General features: G+C 31.1%; 1 non-coding gene across 1 annotated transcript; it reads left to right on the top strand.

Annotated features, from left to right (window-relative positions):
• Positions 1-9,022: 9,022 nt before the first annotated feature.
• LOC136221370 (small nucleolar RNA Z101) lies at positions 9,023-9,116 on the top strand. The gene has a single exon (XR_010685136.1). It is a non-coding gene; the product is annotated as a small nucleolar RNA Z101 (small nucleolar RNA).
• Positions 9,117-20,315: the final 11,199 nt, after the last annotated feature.

The raw sequence follows: 20,315 nt of genomic DNA, 5'->3' as shown, positions 1-20,315 counted from the left end.
AATAGTAATGTCAAGTCCTTTAACAACAAGAACCATTGGATATAGTGACTGAAAAAATATTCATTCTAGGCTTAATGAGCATGAAAAGAGCATTGATCATCTTAATAGTATAACAGACTGGATGGAGGCAGAAACCAGGTTAAGGACAAAATTGACAATTGATTCTTCTAATCAAAACGCCATCGAGAAAGAGAAAAAGTTTTGGGGAGAAGTTTTGAAAAGAATTATATGTGTTGTAAAAACTTTTTCTAGTAGTAATTTGGCATTTCGTGGGAGTAATGAGAAACTTGATGATGATAATAGTGGAAATTTCTTGAGTATAATTCGAATGATTGCTGATTTTGATCCGATAATGGAAGAGCACCTTAGGCGTATTCGAAAAAAAGAGATTCGTCGTGTCCATTATCTTAGTCATAATATTCAAAACGAGCTAATACTTTTGTTAGCGAGTGAGGTTAAGAGCAAAATTCTTTCTGTTGTTAAAGAGGGAAAGTACTTTTCTGTTATTATTGATTGTACTCCTGATATTGGTCACGAAGAACAAATGAGTATTATATTGAGATGTGTTAATGTTTCCACGACTCCAATAACAATAGAAGAGTTTTTTATTGGATTTTTGAAAGTTATTGAAACAACAGGGGATGCACTTTTTCTTGAACTTAAAGATGCTATTGGAAATCTGAAACTTGATTTAAGTGATATGCGAGGACAGGGCTATGACAATGGTTCTAATATGAAGGGACAATACAAAGGTGTAAGTAGTAGGGTTCTAAAAGAGTACCCTAGAGCATTTTACTCTCCATGTGGTTGTCATTCTCTTAATCTTGCACTTTATGATATGGCCATGAGTTCTGTTCAAGCTAAATCATTTTTTGGAGTGGTACAAAGGATTTATAAATTGTTCTCTGGTTCAACAAAGCGATGGGAGGTCCTTAAATCTTACGTGAAAGATCAGAATGGCAAAGGGCTTACATTAAAGTCATTATCGGATACACGTTGGGAAAGTCGTGTTGCTAGTGTAAAGGCAATAAGATTTCAAACTCCTCATATAAGAGATGCATTACTTCATTTAGTAGAACATGGTGCTGATGCAACTACAATAAGTGATGCAAGTTCTTTAGCAAATTATGAACTTCAAAATTTTGATTTTCTTGTTGGCATGGTTATTTGGTTCGAAATTCTACAGAAAGTGAATAAAGTTAGCAAGATTCTCCAAAGTAAGGATATGAATATTGAGGCATGTATTAATCTATTGCAATGTCTCATTCTTTTTTTTTTTTGAAGAGTACATAAATAATGGATTTGAACTTGCAAAAAGTGAAGCTAAAAATATTGCTTTAGAAATGGGAGTTGAACCCACTTTTCGTGAAACTCGTGTTCGTCTTAAAAAAAAGTTTTTTGATGAGAATACTAGGGACGAACCAATCCAAGTGGCTGAAGAATCTTTTCGAGTCAATTACTTTTTAAACATAATTGATAATGCTCTTTCTTCGCTAAATACAAGATTTGAGCAATTCAAAAAATATGAAGATGTTTTTAGGTTCTTATTTAACTTGAGCAAGTTAAAAGCTATGGAGGATGAGAGAATGAAGCATGCTTGTTCTACACTTGAGATTTTTTTGAAAGATGGAGATGATTCAGATATTGATGGACTTGAATTATTTTCAGAATTGCAATTGTTGAGAAAATCATTACCAGATAGCTTAACCAAACCAATTGAAGTGTTGGGGTACATCAAGAATTTGCATCTTGCTTTTCCTAATACTTGGGTTGCTTACAGGATTATATTGACTATACCAGTTACAGTAGCTACTGCCGAAAGAAGTTTCTCCAAGCTGAAGTTAATAAAGAATTATCTTCGATCAACTATGTCACATGAGAGATTGAATGGTTTGGCCATGTTGTCTATTGAGAAGAAAATTTTAGCTGAATTAGATTATAGTGATTTAATTAGAGATTTTGCACATAAAAAAGCGAGAAGAATAATAACTGTTTAACTTTAGTTTATTATTATTTGACTTTGTTTGTTGCATCAAAACTAATATATGATAATTAATTATTGTTAATAATATAATTGTTCAACTATTTAGAAATTATTGCTTGTAAAATAATAATAAATTTACATATGAAAAAAGAAAATATAAAAGCCGCCTAGGGCCTCCAAAACGCTGGAGCCGGCCCTGCCCACGAGGTACACTATGATTTCCCATGAGGTACACTACATGGTTTCCCCTAAGGTAGACCATGGTTTCCCCTAAGGTACACCGTCTAGGAAGTTGGTACAGTATTTTAGATGTTTCCCTTGAGGGAAACTGAGGTTCACTCTAGGAAATCCTAAATCAATGGAAAATATGAAAAGTTTCCTGAAATGAAAAGTTTCCTAAACAAGCCTTTTAAGAAAAAGTTTCCTAAAATGTTATTTTAAGAAAAAGTTTCCTGAAAAGAAAAGTTTATCCCATGAAAAAGAGTAAACCAGGGTATGCAATAAAAAAAACTTTATTTTTGGTGCAAACAGTAACATATTGAATTGATAAAGTTTCTTCATATGCAACATCATAAAAGTATTGATTGTAATAGTTTATAGAATAATATATTGATGTTGCTTCCATTTTAACATAGATTGTAATTCTTTTGTATCGTAGATATAATATTTAATTTTAATTGTAGTTTAATTCAATTTTTGTTTAACATATATTGTAATTCTTTTGTATCGTAAATATAATATTTAATTTTAATTATAGTTTAATTCAATTTTTGGTTTTTTATTATATTCTAATATATTTCTTAATTAATCTGCTATTTTATTATTATTGTTTCACAGAATATTTGGAATATAAAAATGTATTAAAGTTCCTAAAAAGTACAAATCATTGAATTTTGTAAAAATAAATAAATCATTCATCTTTAGTTAAAATTCTATAAAAAAGTAGTCAATTATTTTTAAAATTAATTTAATTTGAATTATCATTAAAAAAATATATATTAATTTCAAATATACATAATATAAATTTTTTTCATAGCATGATATAAAATTATTTAAAAGTAAATATGTCAATTTATTTATTTATCTAAATTATATAAAAGTTTCATACCCCGTGCATCGCACGGGTTTTCGACTAGTTTATTTAATTATTTCAAAATAATTATTGCTTTTAAATAGAATTTATGTTTTTTTATTAATTTTATTTCAATTTCTCCGGTTTCATCATCTTTTGATTTTAATAGTTAAATTAATTGATTTTAATTCTTATATTTTATTAATACAGACACATGTATGAATAGAAATTGTTGTTAAAAACACAACTTTGGTTTATTATTTCATTTGAACCAAACAACTACAAAGAGAATCAGAGGTATATCATTCCATTTGTGGAACTAAAACAAACATATAAAGGAATTTAGGGTCATTCTATTCCTTTATTTTTATTTTCCTTTCTTAATTTCATTCTATTACCCTGCACGAACTAAGCACTCCCTAAGATTATTATTATTTTTACTTAGACCTTGCCATGGGCCGATGAGACTGCCCGCCCGGCCCGAGCCCATGCCCATTTAGTCGAGCCTGGACACATAAAATTAGTGTCAGGCCCGGCCCGGCCCAAGCCCGATTAAGCCTGACTAGTAAATGGGCGGGCCTGGGCTACGTAAATACCCGACGGGCCCGGCCCGTTATATATATTTTGGAATTTAATTATATTGATTAAATAATATATAAATTATCTAATTAAAAAATATATATATAAATTATCTAACTAAAATTTTTGTGCTTCCTAAAACCCTACACGCCACCCCTCCACTCTTGCCTCTCCCTTCTTCACAAATAAATACGAATCTCTTCTCTCATCTCCCCTCCTCAACAGGTGTTGCCGCCCCTCCACTCAATAACCGACCGCCGCGTCCCTCCTCAACTGCACCTCAACCGATCGCCGCCCCTCAACCATGCCTCAACTGATCGCCGCCCCTCAATCTGAAAAAATTAACTATTAATTTAAAACAATTAAATGAAAAAAAGAATTGTTGTGAAGTCCTAATTGATGCAGGACTATTTTTGTAATTTGTATTATTGAGGGATTGGTTTTTGTAATTTGTAATAAATGAAAAAAGAAAAAAAAAATGAAAAAGAAAAATGAAAGTCAAAATTAGATGCCTCCATTGTTGAAAAATGAGGCATCCACATTTAAATATTCAACTACTTGGTTGAATAATGGGTTCATTACATGGCTATAAATAGTCATGTAATATACTTCTCAAATGTATCAATTGTGGGAAAAATAAAAAGAGAGATTGGAGAGTTGAGGAAGATGGAGTGAGAGGAGGCACAATTGTGCCTTGTGAATTTTGAGAGTTTATTTAGAGGGTAGTCTAATTATTTTGGGGAGAGATAAAAATAGTAAAGATAATTATTTTGGGTATTTTTGGGAAACATCTGAGTGCTACTATTTTTGTTTTATCTCATTGTAACTCTGAAAAGTTTCTAGAAAACACCCTCTTGTAAACCTTATAAATTCAATAAAATTGTTTTATCGCTTCCGCTAAATTGTCGCAATCAAGAAAAATTTCCAACAGTGGTATCAGAGCTTCAACGATCTTAAGGGATCAGTGAGTTTTGGATAATGGCAGCCAACCAATCATCATTGGTTTTTCCCAATAGTGGTATCAGAGCTATGGTTCAATGTAGCGTCACGCACCAAATCAATTGGGCGTGAGAAAATTGAGAAAATGAGCAAGCAGTTGAGGGAAGGACTGTTGGCAAGGAGAAGCCTCAAATGTTTCGTGTAAGATGTTTGGGCACGTGCAATGGAATTGCATGAACAAGAGAAAAGAAAGTGTCAATGTGGCAAATAATGTTGACGAAAAAGAATTTACTTAATTTGGAGAGAAGTGCTTCAATAGTTGAATGTTGATGAGAAGTGCATCAACAAATCAATTCGGTGAGAAGTGCTCCGAGAAGTTATTTGCAGAGAGAAGTGCTCTGTTTAGAAGGTGATGATGGGAAAGTACATTATATATATATTAAAAAAGAAAAAAAATGAAGGTTTTAAATTAATAGTTAAGGGGAAGATTGTTGAAAAAATTAACTATTAATTTAAAACAATTAAATGAAAAAAAAGGAATTGTTGTGAAGTCCTAATTGATGAAGGACTATTTTTGTAATTTATATTATTGAGGGATTGGTTTTTGTAATTTGTAATAAATGAAAAAAGAAAAAAAAGAAAAAGAAAAATGAAAGTCAAAATTGGGTGCCTCCATTGTTGAAAAATGAGGCATCCACATTTAAATATTCAACTACTTGGTTGAATAATGGGTTCATTACATGGCTATAAATAGCCATGTAATATACTTCTCAAATGTATCAATTGTGGGAAAAATAAAAAGAGAGATTGGAGAGTTGAGGAAGATGTAGTGAGAGGAGGCACAATTGTGCCTTGTGAATTTTGAGAGTTTATTTAGAGGGTAGTCTAATTATTTTGGGAGAGATAAAAATAGTAAAGATAATTATTTTGGGTATTTTTGGGAAACACCCGAGTGCTACTATTTTTGTTTTATCTCATTGTAACTCTAGAAAGTTTCTAGAGAACACTCTCTTGTAAACCTCATAAATTCAATAAAATTGTTTTATCGCTTCCGCTAAATTGTCGCAATCAAGAAAAATTCCCAACACTCAACTGCGCGCGAGAAATATAGGTGAGTTTTTGCTTTCTTTCTATTCCGACCTTGATTTTATATTTTGATTCTGGAAGTTAATTAATTGCCGTTTCTTAATCATTTCTTTCTTCATATATCTTAGGTTTGTATATTGAGTTTTCTAACTCTGTGTTGTGTAGGATTTGTGAATATTGAGTTTTGTAAACTCTGTTTTGCTCTTATTCAGTGTTTGAACTTTCTTAATTTTAAAATGTTGAATGGTATTTTAGATGAAGCCGTGAAATTGTAAACTCTGTTTTGCTCTTATTAAGTGTTTGAACTTTCTTAATTTTAAAATGTTGAATGGTATTTTAGATTGGAATTTGGAAATTTAATAATGTGTTCTATTTTGTGCTTGTGGTTAATTTCTAGTTGACCTATTAAAATCAGATGCAGTGCATTCCTTTTTAGGCCCGAGCCCGCCTGAGCCCGAGCCCGACTATATTTGTGTGGGCTTGAGCGGGCGGGCTTGGGATTCCTTTTCTAGGCCCGAGCCCGCCCGAGCCCGATTATATTTGTGTGGGCTTGGGCTAGGCTTGGGCTTATCGGATTTGATCACAAGCCCGACAGGCCCGGCCCGAACCCGACCCATGCCGATGTCTATTTTTACTATTGTTTAAAAACACCTGAATGCTGCTATTTTAATTTATCTCATATTGTTGTATCTCTAGAAAGTCATCTAGAGAACATCTTCTTTGTACGCCTACTATTTTATAATGGTGGAATTAATTCTTGAGCTTTGTTATGGACGAGCCCAAAAATCAATGGTGAATCACGTTAAATTATCGGTGGCATTTGTATTGATTATTCTTGCTCTTTATTTTTACAGAATATTTCATTTTATTCCTAACAACTGGTATAAGAGCTTCGTCAATATGCAAGCAAAATTGACAAGCAAAACGGCCAGTTTAAATGGCTAAAAAAGAAGAAAAATGAAAGATCTCCTATATGTGATGAAGATGCATCTATCAGTGTTTAGGACAAATAAACCTGATGGCAAGACATATGAGCACTGAGGTTTTGAGCATGAACAAGTTTGCGACTATCTGATAATTTCTCGCAGACAACGTGTATAATCATATTATTGGTGAAACTCATGCCTGAACGTTAAAGAATAAGCTCAAGGAATTATATGTCTCAAAAACTGGCAATAATAAATTATTTTATTTGACCAAATTGGTTCAAATGAAATATCAAGAGGGTACTTCTCTCACAGATCACTTGAATGAGTTCCAAGGGATCGTGGATCAGCTGTCCAATATGGAGATGAAAATTGAAAATGAGCCCACTTCACTACTGACGCTTGTATCTTACCGGAGTCGCGGAAAACACTAAGAACTTCACTTTCAAACTCCACATCAAATGGAAAAATTAGCATAGAGTTTGCCAAAAGTGGAATTAAATGAAGAGATGAGGCGCATGATGCATGGAACATCCATATCACAATCAGATGTTTTGATTGTGGATTCCAGAGGGAAACGCGAGGCTGGAGGTCCAGAGATAGAGGCAAGAGCATTTAGACATGTGCTACCAATCTAGACTCTTCCAGTACATTTTTCAAAAATACCCTTACAAACCCCTCATCTTCTTCAACTCATCTTCTTCAACCTCTTATTCTTCTTCTTCAACTCATATTCTTCCCAATCTAGTAGGCAATTTAAACTAAAGAAGATCAAACACACTCTAAAGGACCATGTTTCAATCTAAGAACAACGAAGAAAACAAAAACAGAAACTAAAAATAATGAAGAAAAAGTAGAAAGTAGAAGTAAATTTTGAATGTTTAGAGTAAATTTCTTTAACCTTGTCTTCTTCTTCAACACATCTTCTACGTAATTTTAAATGTTTAAAATAAATTTAATGGTACGTAAATATGATATGAGTTTACATTTTATGAAATGAGAACATATTCTCATTTTACAAAATGTGAACCCAAATAGGTTCTCATTTCATAAAATGGGAACCCATATCATAAAATGATAACCCTAACAGGGTTCTCATTTTATAAAATGCGAACCAAAATGATAATTTGCATACAATAAAAAAATCCTTACTTTTTCTACCTCAAATCCATATTTGAGTTATAGATGACTAAAGTCGAAGTTACTGTCCATCGAATTAGCTTAACATGTGGGTACACCGGTTGAAAGTTGGAGAAATTCTTACAGAATTCAACGATTTGGGAAGTTGGGGAGATCGGAAGTTGAAGAGTCTAAGGGTATTCTAGGTATAAGGGTTGAAAGTATATAGTTTGATAGCATATGTTGAAATAGGTCTAAAAATATAAATGGACCTCCACAAAATCTTAGTTTTGTAAATTTCTCATATTTTATCTAGTCAATTTTAAAGTTAAAAAAAAATCTCATCTATAAACTATGGCCGATTGCCTGATATGCCATCATTTGTTAAGCAACACCGAAACCCTTATTGGGCACATCTACTTAGACCACGCTGCTATGGCCGAATGTCTGACATGTCACAACTTGTTCAGCAGCACCGAAGCCCTTATTAGGCACATCTACCTGGATCACACTGCCTAGCAGCCACCATCAATGATGTAATATCCGATTGGGAATATTACTCCTCTTTTGCTGGCTCTAGAGATGTTCCCGGCCTTAAGGAGTTTCGACGGTGATGTCTTATGTAGAGTGTCACTGCATGTTTGTGAACAATGGGGTAAATTACATACGTAGTGTACAACCTTTATCCTGAATCACACTTTGGTGTATAACCAAAATTTTGTCACACTAAACCGTACGACCTTCAGGTAACCTCCCATTAAAGTCTACAACCGGTTTTTATGACCGGTCAATGCTGGTCAACTATGCCACGTCAGTATTTTTAATTGTAGAATTAAAAAAAATGGGACTCACACTTTATTATGAAATGACTAAAATATCCTTATTTTTTTATAAAATTACTAAAACACCCTCATCTTCTTCCTTCAACCCTCTCTCCCATTTCTCTCTCTACATCTCTCACTCCTCTCTCTACCATTTCTCTCTCTACGTCTTCAAAGGTCTCTCCCATTACATCACATATACAATCTCATACAATATCTTGACCAGGTCTTAGAGATTACCCAATTATTGAAATTTGGATTTGACACGAATTAAAATTTTATAATAATAATGAACCATAATTTAAAATTTACAGAAATCAATAAAATCATGCTATTTCATGAACGGAGGCAGTGTAGAGGAGATTGCCGTGTACGGCGAGGCAAGAGAAGGGACGGAAGGAAGAGTCTGGAGAGAGGTTGAGATCGCCGTGTACGGTGGCGCAAGTGCTGGTGGAGTAGGTGGTTATCCATGAGTGGGATTTCTGACTTGTGGATAACTGGGCATATGATGAATCTCATGTTTTAGTGGGTAATTTGCGACTGAATTTTATTATTTGATGCTACATCACCTTGGAGAACTGATGCCCTTTGTCTGATTGAAATCCATAGCGGAGGTGATTAGGAATGAATTGTTGCCTCTTGCTGATCTTTGTTGAGTTAGATAAATCCTTTTATTCTTAGATTTACAGTTAACTGGTTTACCATTCTGGTAGATTTGTGCCCTTATTTTGATGCATAATTGATAAACTTCCAATTTCCATTAACTCTGTTTCCATTTCAAATAGGGCAACACTATGTTAGCGGCTTTGATTTTGGTTAGATAGAAACTGGATTGTGTTCTGTTTGATTTATAAGAAAAAAAATATTCAAACACATGATTGAATCTGAACAAGTATTTGTTATGATCGTATCTGAACAAGTAATTGTTGAGATAATTGTGTAAATTTGTTGGGTACATGTTTGAATCCGAACAAGCAACTTTTATTTAGTTGCATAAAGTTTAATTTTATCAAGTTTCTGTTTAGTATAATTGGGTAATCTCTAAAACCTGCTCAAGATATTGTATGAGATTGTATATGTGATGTAATAGGAGAGAGCTGGTTGAAGACGTAAAGAGATAAATGGTAGAGAGAGGAGTGAGAGAGAAGATGTAGAAAGAGAAATGGGAGAGATGGGTTGAAGGAAGAAGATGAGGGTGTTTTGTTAATTTTATAAAGAATAAGGATATTTTAGTTATCTAATAAAGAGTGGGTCCCACTTTTTTTTAATTCTATAATTAAAAATGCCGACGTGGTATAGTTGACCAGCGTTGACCGGTCATAAAAACCGGTTGTACACTTTAGTGGGAGGTCACCTGAAAATCGTACGGTTTAGTGTGACAAAATTTTGGTTGTACATGTGATTTGGGGTAAAGGTTGTACACCACGTATGTAATTTACCCGTGAACAATGAGGCTCATATTGATGATTTCGAATCTTAGACCGAAATTAGATTTTAGATGCTTATTATTATGAATGTACAACCTTTCAAAATTTTAAGCATGAAATAAATTATTCTCTTTTTATGTGTTTCTTTACTTTGATATTTCGATATTAATTTAATAGATTATTGGTCTTTGTTGTGCTTCTTTGATTTGATAATTTCATATTGTTGTTCGTGATTATTTCCGCGTTGGATATCTATGTTTTGAATGAATTCGGATAATATGACTAGCTTTATGCTTCACCATTTACTTAAATTATGCGCTTCGTTTTGTAGAGCTCGTGTTCATTATGTTGCCAATGGGAGCTCCTGCCTGGTTGATTGAATCTTGTACATGCTTAATATGTCACATTAAACCCTTAACGAGTTGGACTCATAAAAAGAGGCTTTCTTCTAGGAAGCTTTTAAGTAGATGGAATTCTTTTAAAGTTAGCGTTAATCCTAGATTAATAACTTTTCTTCAACCTATAGTCATCAATAACATTGTCTCTCATTATGATTTCGTTTGAAATGATTTTTTTAATGGTGTTAATTTTGTTTATTAAAGTTGCGACTAATGATCATCTTTTATTAAGGAAAAAAAACAATTATTAATATATTAAAAAGAGAGTTAATTAAACACAATTAAGCCAAGTGATTGGATTTGTTTAAGAGGATTACAAAGAATTTGTTATACATGCAAGCTCATTACTTGACTTTATCGAAAGTCTAGAAAAACATATCATCCTTAATTTTTCGTGGTGAAGCTTTTAGTCCAGTCGTTGAGATCATATCAATGATTGGAGAGATCATGAGTTTGAATCACATGAGGTAGGGTGGTGATGATTTTTCTTTGTAATTTTTTAAAGTAAGCGCATGACACAAATTTTAAAATATACATATATATGATCCTTAATTTTTTTAATAAGATTTTTTTTTCATTTTAGAAGAACATCTACATATATTTAATATCATCATTAATTATGGTCCGGTTTTTTGGTAACTGATTGATGGGCCACGAGTTCAAAGTGCAATAACGCATGGTTGAACTCGAAATAATAAACTTTTACAAAATGGTCATCACTTTTTTGCGATTCATGTTCATTATTCTTGTTACTCACGATGTATGTGCTGATGAGGTCAAATTATTATTTTTTCTTTTAGAGTCCGAGAAAGCAATATTAAACTATATGTCGATTTTTTCCTCATTCTAGGTTGGAGCAATAATTACTATCATAATATTCTATTATGTTTTGGATTACAAGACTTTGACATATTACTCATATGCATCTTCATGAAAATATGATGAATACTCAATCTACCATTAAATATTCTACAATTACTTCATGTGATATCCAATCTCTATCGGAGGCACATCTGGTGTGTTGGATAAGACATATGACACTAGATAGATCCATCCATCATGTTATAACATGTTAGATCCCAATCTTAATAAAGACATTCATTAGATCCACGTAAATGCCTAAATATCCTTATATCTAAAGCTTGTAAGATCGGCTTTCTATTCAGGAATAGAAGAGATTGTTATATACAAGTCTCATCAGTATTACGTTAATACTATTACATAATACTTGACTTGTGTTCATTTAAGTTTATCAATTAATTAGAATCATAAAAATAAAAATTTATTTATGGAATTGAAGTCTACATATTCATTTCGCAAGGAAAAACAATTATTTATAGAAGAATAATTTGATGTAGTCTAAAAGTATGGGCGAAAGCTTGTTTTTTTTAGATTCAAGTTTTTCCATTTAAATTTTTTAAGCAAACTAAGTTTTGGAGAATTCTTTTTTAAAGATCCAAGTTTTACAGTGTAAAACTTTCAATTAATCCCTGCAAAAAAAAGTTTAGGCGAAAATAATGAATAAATTTTGCAATGTGTATCAATTAAAAAGTACTAAAACTTAGGAGGAGAACGCATTATGTTAGAGCATATATGACATTATATTTGAAAATGATATACTTAGATACTAATTAGGGAAAATAAATTGATGAAAGAAATTGAATCTTTTATCCTGAACTTATGCTCTAGAATTACAAGGAATAAGGTATCATACTTATACGTTTTAGCTAACAAATCTCACTCAAATGCCAGAAGTACATGTTATATTAGGTTTCTTTTTTAACGAAGGCATCTATTATCTATCTATTACGCTTTATAAATGGGAGTAATAACTAAACCCCTTTCATGAAATTTGATAATAAGTCATGTACAAAAGTATATACACTACTAGTTTGTATTTATTTATTAATATAAGGAAAAATAACACTAAAAGTTACTTACTTTCATTTAACAATAGTACCTCATCATCAATCTCATATTCTATTTCCTCATTGTATTTCTCATTACAATCAAGATCTCATTCTTCCTCTCAAACCTAATTTCAGATTCCATGATTGTTTTGTCTATAATTGGATCCCACAATTCTAAAAGACGTGGTGCATATATGTCAATAGGACGTAGTTTATTATTCTCAAAGGTTGAAATTGCTTGTCTAGTAGTTGTTGCTTCCCTACATTGGCAGAAAAGGTTAATTCCATTGCTATGAATTAAAGTTTGAAGAACAATAGAAGCTAGCAATAAAATTTATAAAACCCCCAAATTACAAAATTAACTCAAAATCCTAATTTAAACATTAAATCAAGATTTTCTTAATATGAAAAGTCAAATAAATTGTAAGAGATACGTCGTTACAAGATAGATACATCGTTTCAAAGAAAAGTTACCATAAAAAGAGAATAGACAATATTTCAATAAAAAAATACACTGGCTCCAAAAAAAAACTATAAATACCTATGAAATAGAGGATACAAACTACACAATAGTTTAATCTAGTCAATTTTAAAGTTAAAAAAACCTCATCTATAGACTATGGCCCAATGCATGATATGCCACAATTTGTTGAACAGCACCGAAACCCTTATTGGACACATATACCTGGATCACACCGCTATGGCCGAATGTCTGATATGCCATAGCTTGTTTAGCAGCACTGAAGCCTTTACTAGGCACATATCTACCTGGATCACACCACCTAGCAGCCACTGGCAGTGATGCAATATCCGGTTGCACAAATTACTCCTCCTCCGCTAGCACTAGAGATGTTCCCAGCTCCGAGGAGTTTCAGCGGTGGCAGCTTATGCAGAGTATGTAACTGCATGTTTGTGAGCAATGAGGCTCATATTGATGATCATGAATCTTTGACCGAAATTAGATTTTAGATGCTTTATAACCTTTCAAAACTTTAAGCATGCAATAGATTATACTCTTTTATGTGTTTCTTTGGTTTGATATTAATTTAATAGATTATTGTCCTTTCTTCTGCTTCTTTGCCTTGTATTTTCATATTGTTGTTATTGATTATTTCCTCATTGGATATCTATATTTTGAATCAATTTGGTTAACATGATTAGCTTTATGCTTCACCATTTACTTAAATTATGTGCTTCGCTTTGTAGAGCTCGTGTTCATTGTGTTGCCAGTGCGAGCTCCTGCCTAGTTGATTGAATCTTTTATATGCTTAATATGTCCCATTAAACCCTTAACGTATAACTTAGTTAGACTCATAAAAAGAGGCTTGCTTCTAGGAAAGTTTGTAAGTAGATGGATTCCTTTTGAAGTTTGCATAAATCCTAGATTAATAACTTTTCTTCAACCTAGTCATCAATAACATTGTCTCTCAATATGATTTCATTTGAAATGATTTTTAATGCTGTTAATTTTGTTTGTTAAAGTTGCGACTAGTGATCATCTTTTTAAAGAAAAAACGAAACAATTATTGATGTATTAAGAAGAGTGTTAATTAAACACAATTAAGTCAAGGGATTGGATTTGTTTAAGAGGCCTATGATCATAAAGAATTTGTTATACATACAAGCTTATTACTTGACTTTATCGAAAGCTTGGAAAAACATATGATCCTTAATTTTTTTTATGGTGAGACTCTTAACCTAGTGTTTGAGATCATATTTATGAGAGGTTCGAACCAGGTGTGGTGGGATGAGCATTTTTCTTTATTATTTAATGTAAAGCGCATGACGCAATTTTTTTAGAAAATATGATCCTTAATTTTTTTAATATATTTTTTTCATTTTAGAAGAACATCTACATATATTTAATGTCTTTACTTGTAACATCCGTGTCTAAAATTTCTAATTTTGATTTTCGAAATAGATAGTCTTAATTAATTTTGGGTCCAATTTAATGTTTTTAGATATAAATTAAAAGTTTTGGGTAAATATTATAAAAAACTATAAATGAAAAGGGTTCAAAGTTATATTTTATAATTACAAAGTATAATCTAATATTTATAAATAAAATAAAAAAAAGATTAGGAAAAACGTGGCATCTATCTAAAGAAACAATAAACATTTGTTGAAATACAAACTATGTGTTGGAAGTGTACAAACACTTGTCTAAAGATTAATTAATATTTACCTAAATAATGACACCTTGCCATAAAAAATAGCTTCCTTTGCTTATAAATTCGTTTTCTTTAGTTTATGAAAAAGAAAAAAATGAAAAAAATGAATGGTTTTGGTTTTTGTAAGAAATGAAAGGAAAAAAAATAGTTTTATATTCATCAATGTTTTGGAAAGAAAATTCAATTTTACAAATGATAAAATGGTTTTCTTTTTACAAATAAAATGATGGAGATTTTTATTTTAATGGCATAATTTCTAAAGAATAAGAATAATGGAGACTTTCTATTAGCGCAACACTTTGCATGAACGGGTTAGAAGCCGCAATAATGTGTCAAGTTTTTTTTGACAGTCCACAAGAGGTAATATTGTTTTCTATTTTCTCTTGTCTAGGTTCTAATTAGACAGTTATATAACTATATATTAAAATAGATGATTTTTTTAGAGGTTTCGGACACGAAACGAATTAACACTAAATTGTTACCGTCTAAATTTTTATGATAGACTTGTAGCGATGTCAAGGTTCTAACTGAACCTGCGGTCGAAACTAACGATACCAATTTAGGTTATACGTTACAATTTCGGTGATAAACGAGAATAGTCCGATAAAAGTGTTGGGTTTAACATTTAGTTTTTAGTTATTTGTATAATATTTAAGTGACTTTAATTTATCAAATTAAAATAAATTATCAAAGTAGAAGGATTAATATTGATATTTTTCAAATTAGAAGGACTAATATTGATATTTACCGATTAAAGTCGGTCCGATTAAAGTCGGTAGAAGGTTGAATATAAAATTAGTACAAGAAGGTTGAATATAAAATTAGTACAAGAATTTGAATGTAAAATTAGTTCAAATAGACTTATGATAATATAACAAGTCTAACGCTATATGCAGTCTAAAATAGCTATTTGGGTAACAGATAAAAATAAGTTTCAGTTTTAAATGATTTAAGTGGTTTTCGATACGTTTTATTAAATTGTTTAAGATATATTGTTTAAAATATTTTTATACTTTTGATTTTGATTATTTGAAAAATAATTATTTGTTATCGTGGTATTTCGGAAATTTGGCTGAGGAAATGAATTCGACTATATTATCCAAATTGTTTTTGGATTGAGAAAAGCTGTTGCGGTTATTGTTGTTTTTGGATTGAGAAAAGCTGTTGCGGTTATTGTTGTTATTATTTATGTGATTTGGATTGAAATCCAAATATGGTTTTTATATTATTATATATATACTTTGAACGCGAGATAAAAATGGTTTTGTCCATCTAGGATTGCCCGGGGTAGGGATAGTAATTGTAAGACCATACCTAAGGGCGGTATGGCCAGAGTGCACGGTTGGTAGTTCTAACGTTAGGCAAGGCGAGATATGAATGAGATATCTCGATTATTGATATGATTGATGTTATGATAAGCTACACGGGTGGAATTCGAGGATGGACACACACACATAAATTTTGTATAACGTTTATCTAATTACGAGCTGATTTCTAAAGCGATTTATCTAATTACGAGTTGGTTCGTTAAAGAAATTTATTTGATTACGAGTTTGTTTGATAAAATGTTTATTTGATTTTGACATATAATTTTATGTTGTTTGATTATGAATTTGGTTTGATAAAGCCTCGGTTTGATAAAACGTTGTTCGATTTGATTGCATTTGATGAAACGTTATTCGATTTGATTTGTTTTGATAAAACGTTGTTCGATTTGATTCATTTTGATAAAAAGTTGTTCGATTGGATTTGTTTTGATCAAACGTTATTCGATTTGATTCGTTTTGATAAAATTATTTATATATGTTAAATTATATAGTATTAAAGTGAAAAAAATACAATTAAGTTATTAGTGTGTCAATCAACGTGTCAATAAGTTAAAATGAGTTCCTAATTAAAGAGAACTACCTAATTAAAGAGAACTACCTAAAATAGGTAGAACTACGTGGCTTTGATTCCCGATTTAAATATTAAAAGATGTTCGGGATACGTAGGAAGCTTGATAGAATTATCGAGTCCAAGCCAAATCGGGATACGTGGCTTTGATTCCCGATTTTAACTTGTCAATAAGTTAAAATGAGTTCCTAAGTTAAGAGAACTACCTAATTAAAGAGAACTACCTAAAATAGGTAGAACTACGTGGCTTTGATTTCCGATTTAAATATTAAAAGATGTTCGGGATACGTAGGAAGCTTGATAGAATTATCGAGTCCAAGCCAAATAATTAATAAAACTTTAGGGAGTCCGAATAATTTTTTTTTATATTTTTGAATATAGGTTCGGCTTTCAGACTGTTAGGCGTTCGTTATCCTATTTTCCGTTCATACCCGATGCCGATTTGGGTCGGGTGTGACATTACTAATTATGGTTCACTTTTTGGGTAATTGATTGATGGGCCAAGAGTTCAAAATGGAATAACATGTGACTGAATTTGAAAAAATAATTACTTAGTTTTGTGTGGATAATGGGATATTATTAAAACTATAAAAAAAATAAAACTAAAAATTGTTGCATTTTATGATTTTTAGTATGCTATATTTATTCTACATATATTTGTTTGTTATAAATTCAAATTTGAAATGATAGCTTGATAATATTTTGACCCTATTTTTTACTATTGTTAATTATTTTGATGTATTGAAACCTCTGGCGGAGTCCGAGCTCAAGGTCCGGAGGGGCTCAATTGCATGAAGATTTTTTTTTTTTTAATAACGATTTAAGGCTTTGATTCATAGTAGTCAAATCGAAATTTTCAAATTTTTGATAATATAAGGGTAAATTTGATCATAATTGGAAAAATTAAGGTACAAAACAACTGAGATTCAATATGAAGTAAGGATAAGGTGCAAAAATAGTCTAATGTTTACACCTAAGAATAATTTTACCTCTAACGTATAAAATGGTGCAATTTTACCCTTAATATTGGCAGTCAAGAGCAATTTTATTCCTAACGTTGACAAGTTTGGTCAATTGGAGAAATTATTCATCAAATTGTTTTCTCGGTTATGAATTTTGTAACTAAAAAATATAATTAAAAATAATAAAGGAGAATGAGATTAATAATGATTAAAAATGATATTTAATATTGATATTTTTAAAGGAGAATGAGGTTTAAGGGAAAAAATTAAAATGAGATAAAAAGTGAAGAGAGGGAGATTTGAATACAAGACCACTTGGATGTAGAGATGTCTTTAATTATCACTACAACAAACTATGCAAACTTATTTTCATGTTATATAATTACATTTTACATTATAAGTATTAATTTTAACTATTTTGGGGGGGCTTCTCGAGACTGAACCACTATTCGTCAAGGTGTTCCGGAGGGTCGGAGGGTCGGGAGACCCTCTCTTACCCCCCTAGATCCGCCCCTGATTGAAACTCAATTGAAGAAATGCGTCGTTTCAATTAAAATTTACTTGATTTGACCTATTAAATAATAAATTTATGTTTACAACACAAACGAGACTATAATTTTTAAACAATAGTTATCAATACTTATCAAACTTTTCAGATTTTCTTTATGTTATTAATAAAATAATTTAAAGTAATTTTTTGATTATTTAATTAGAATTAGCATACAACATTTTAAAAATTATTATTGTTTAGTTGATAGAATATAGTATAGTAAAATCATATAATCCATGCCATTTATTGCACATGCCTATATCTAGTATAAAAGATAAAAAAAACATAAAGACATCGTTTCAAAGAAATGAGAGCGTAAAGATAGGATAAAGACAAAACATAAAATATAAAATCAAGATAAAGATATCGTTTCAAATAAAAAACAACGTAAACAGATATTATGGAATTAAAGTTACATATTCAAATGAAATGTTACTATTTAATTTTTGTCCCTACACGAAATAGATGAAATTTGTCCTTAAATTTTCTGTTAAAAAACTAAGAGTAAATTATAAATTTTTGGATTGAAGGGAGCACTACTGCAAAACATAAGATAAAGATATGGTTTCAAATAAAAAATAACGTAAACAGACATTATAGAATTAAAGTTACATATTCAAATGAAATGTTACTATTTAATTTTTGTCCCTACATGAAAGAGATGAAATCTGTCCTTAAAATTTCTGTTAAAAAACTAAGAGTAAATTATAAGTTTTTGGAACACTACTGCAAAACATAATAATCAAAAATTACTTTTAAAATCATGGTTTAGTTTAGTTAATTTCCAGTTTGAGAGACAACGAACTATTTGCTCAATAAAATAAAACTTAAAGCAAATAAAAATTCTATTAAAAAGTCATTGCATACACATGTTGGAAATAATAAGGAAACCAATTAAATTTTGTACATATATAATTTCTCGGATGTATTGCATGATGATTTACAAAAAAAAATAGCATGTGATGTAAGCATTGACGTACACATCATATACTAGGTTTACTTCTTTCATTGCAGTTGTGGCTGAGACATCTCCCATGAGATAATTGGCATACTCATACTCTATTCTCATTTTCTCCTCTTTTATTATTGTTGCTTCATTTTTTGGAAGTGTTTTGCCTCCAACAAAATCCTCAATTCTCTACTTTTGTATCGCTTCTTCATACTTCTCTATAAAGCGACTTCAATTTTTTTTTATCTTTCATCTACTCATTTCTCCCCTGATTTTCTCCCTCTCCAGTCTGCATATAAAAAGGATATGTAAGTTCCAAATAACTTCTAATACATATAGTTACATTTACAACTCACAGGGAAAAACCACGTAGTAAAAATATCAATCAACTCAAAATAGAAAATGAATTTGTCCCATGCAAGAACATTTTCATAGTGGAGAAACTAAGGTTCATAATGCAAGAAACACGTGTCTAAGGAGAAATTATATCAAGTAAGCCGAAAAGAGGATATGTTATTGGCATTCTCAGTTCACTATGTGATATGACAGAAGGAAGAAACAAATCTAAATAGAGAAAAGCAAAAAATTGACTCATGTACTTGCCATAATTTATCACTTCAATTTTCATTTGGCCGCAGATAAAAACTGTTGCCTTTAACCTAGTTTCATTCATAGTGTATGACACACGTTGCACAATGGGAAACTAGTTCAACCATGTGTTGATGCATGTAACAACTAACAAATTTGTGTGAGCCAAGAGTCAAAGTTTACTAAAAATTGAAAAAATATAAGGGGCTAAATTTTAAATTTTTCCAATTTAATTTAATATAAGACGTTTTATTACTCATTCATGACTAAAAACTTTTGATATTAGCTAAAATGAAATTTTAGTAAATTTATTGAAAATAGAACTTCAGTTAGAATAAACATCTTCTCTACAGTACTGAGGGTCCAAAAATCAAATACCTAAGCCTCCATGATAATAAAGTATAGCTACTAAGTTCAAGCTTTTTGAGGTTCCAATTAATGTAAACCGAGTCAATAAATCATAAGTATGTATTTGTGGGTTAAGGATAAAATTTGCTTCAATGGTCATTGGGGAAGATCAAATTTACCCTTATAGTACATAATAGCCTATTTTTCTCCTCATGGTTGAAATTCAAGTTTAATTTTAACCTAATGGTAGAAACTCTAGCTCAATATTTACCTTTTCAAAGTAAATATCAATAACAATTACCGACAGGATCCTTTTAAAAGGATAAAATTGAGCTAGGCTCTTTACCATAAGGAAACATTGGATCATTTTGTACAATGGGGTAAACTTTACCTTCTCCATTGATTTTAGGGGAAAATTTGACCCTTATGCAATATACTTATCCGTTTTCATAATCAATTATATTGATTACGCTCTCAAAGTACATACCCATTTCCAAAATTTTCTACTCATCACCCATTCAGTTATCTGCACCTATTATGACCCCTCCATAAATGCTACAGCAATATCTCAAAAAACTTTGGGCCACATA

This window comes from Euphorbia lathyris, chromosome 2 (assembly GCF_963576675.1).
Source record: "Euphorbia lathyris chromosome 2, ddEupLath1.1, whole genome shotgun sequence".
Lineage (NCBI taxonomy): Eukaryota > Viridiplantae > Streptophyta > Magnoliopsida > Malpighiales > Euphorbiaceae > Euphorbia > Euphorbia lathyris.
The sequence above is the reverse complement of the archived record's forward strand: the minus strand, read 5'-3'. Positions and strand labels throughout refer to the sequence as shown.